Below are 2,463 nucleotides of genomic sequence, written 5' to 3' on the forward strand. Positions count from 1 at the left end.
AAGTTTAATCAGTACTTCCACTTTTACCAGAGTATTTTTTAACACAAGTATCTGTACTTTTACTCAAGTACGGAAAGTGAGTACTTTTGCAATCTCTGGTTAGATAAAATTTTTATCACCTGTGGATTTTAGCAAAAATTAAATCCTATTTTTGTTTTAAGAACTTTGAAGAAATTATCCATACTTTCATTACATCCCGGTTGGATTATTGCAATTCATCATATAGAGGCATGGATAAATCACAGATCTTCAACTGATCCAGAACGCAGCGGCTCGGCTTCTTACTGGAACCAGGAAGCATGACCATATAAGGCCTATACTGTCTTTTACTAAATAGATTTTAAGATTCTTTTATTAACTTATAAAGTCTTAAATGGATTATTTCCTCCTTATCTTAGAGACCTTTTAAAATTCCAGTCTGTGTGGAGAAGTCTACGTTCAATAATCAACTATTACTGACTTTTCCTCGGACTCGAGAGGAAAGGAGATCGGGCTTCTCTGTTGTTGCTCCAATTCTGTGGAACCATTTACCTCTTCAAATTAAATCTGCCCACAGCCTGGATCATTTTAAATCGCTTCTTAAAACATATTTTTATTCTTCGGCTTTTAATTGAAGCAGTGTTTCACTTTGGTGCAGCTTTATACCTGTTTTTAAAGTGCTATATACATAAATTTGACATTGACAAAATCCGTGCAGATCTGCTCACCCTGCCTAGCTGGAGCCTCTCTATAGCAGTCAGTGTGATGTGGAAATACATCTGATCGGAGATTAAAAAGTCGTACGGAACCGGTGTGTTCAGGCCTTTAGATTACTCAAACAGGAGTCAGATTGTGTCTGAGCAGATGTCCAGTCCAGGTGCTCTGAAAATTCCCTGAATCATTTGCAGATGTGGGTCCAGACATCCATAAAAGTGCCTCTAAAAGTCTGAGGACACACAGATTCACTTATGCATTGTATTCTCTAGTTTTGGTATAAATCCATTTCTTCACTAAAATATTGATCCATTGAGGGAGTCAAACCAAATAATATAGTTATCACTTCCGGCCACAGAGGGCGCTGTCATTACAGGGCTCCCAATAAAAGGTAATAACTTTCAGTGTGTTTGTTCTTCTTTGGTTCTACTCTCCAAAAACAAATACATATATAAATAAATATCAGGAAAAGGAACAAAGGGTTGGTTGGTTGTAATTGTCACGGATTTTACGTCAAAGTACGTTTATTTTTAAAACTCAGTCAAAATATCCAAAAACATGTCCATCCATCCATTCCTCCATCCATCCAATGATTCATTCATGCATCAATTAATCAATCAACTCATAATATATCTATCCATCCATCCATTCCTCCATCCATGTGTTGCCATGGTGACACTTCTGCCTGCTTTGCATAACAGTGAACTTTCAGAAGGTTTTGCATCAACTCATCAGTCCGTAAATTGGATCAGAAATGAACTGGAACCGCTCACTGGTCAAACTGGTGAAAAGCTGCAGAAAGCGGTTCTGATCTGGTCACGTGTCCCCTCACCTGCGCCTCTCGGTCTGTCATGTGTCACCAGGTGATGATGATGATCTGTGAAGGAATGCGGCGTCACCGTTTTTACGTCACCCCGCGATTCTGACGCACTCCCTTTCTATATTTACTCACCGGCTGCACGAGCGGGTGCGCGTGATCTGACCATGCCGGTGCGCAACCTCACGCGCACGAGAGGAGAAGATGGACAGGGTGTTTCTGCATCATCACCGCTTCAACATCTGGGCGCGAGCACTCAAACACACGGGCGCGCGCGCCCACTGTTGAAGCCGATGATGACAATGGAGGGATGAAGAGGAGAGACGCTGCAGTGATGGAAGAGAAGGAGCAAAAGATGAAGGAGGAGGAAGGATTTTCTTACCGCAGCTGAAGGAACAGCTGCCTCCTCTTCCTCAGCTCTTACCGACCGACTGACGGAGCCGCTGCGCGACGCTCCTCCTCCTCCTCCTCTTCCTCCTCTTCCTCCAAGCCCTAATTAACCCTTAGAGCTCGTGCGCGTCGAATCCAAACATTGAGATCTGAGTTGATCAGTTTCTGTTCAGCTATCATCGGAGATGCCAGCCCATCCTGCTGTATCCATGGTGACCAGCCGCCTCCTGATGTTTGCAGAAACCTTTCAGAGCCTAAAGTCAGAGAAAAGTGTTAAAAACTCAGACAGATAAGAGCCGCATACCTGCTGCACGGGAGCGTCTGCAATAGCATCTGCTTCCAGAGGAGGGCAGCAGAGAGCCCCTTACTCTGACCCTTATTAAAGGAAAAATCCGCTCATATTCAGAGTACAAACTTCTGAAAGTCCTTTAAATATGAAATTATTACATACTTTTTAATAAATGATCAGTGTTTTTAATTCAGAGTAATTTTCATGTGAATGTGCTTTACTGGAGGCATCCATGTTTGTCAAAGAACACTACTGCCACCTACTGGTTAGTGAC

The 2,463-nt window shown here is 42.5% G+C and overlaps 1 protein-coding gene across 1 annotated transcript in view; it reads right to left on the bottom strand.

Moving 5' to 3' along the window:
• The window catches only part of ankrd34a (ankyrin repeat domain 34A), a 6,992-nt gene extending 4,819 nt beyond the window's left edge, over positions 1 to 2,173 (bottom strand). Inside the window, exon 1 of the mRNA XM_015391277.1 lies at positions 1,893 to 2,173. The gene's annotated coding sequence lies outside the window, so the exon portion shown is untranslated. The remainder of the gene's footprint in view (positions 1 to 1,892) is intronic.
• Positions 2,174 to 2,463: the final 290 nt, after the last annotated feature.

This window comes from Cyprinodon variegatus, unplaced genomic scaffold (genome assembly GCF_000732505.1).
Source record: "Cyprinodon variegatus isolate N-32 unplaced genomic scaffold, C_variegatus-1.0 Scaffold534, whole genome shotgun sequence".
Lineage (NCBI taxonomy): Eukaryota > Metazoa > Chordata > Actinopteri > Cyprinodontiformes > Cyprinodontidae > Cyprinodon > Cyprinodon variegatus.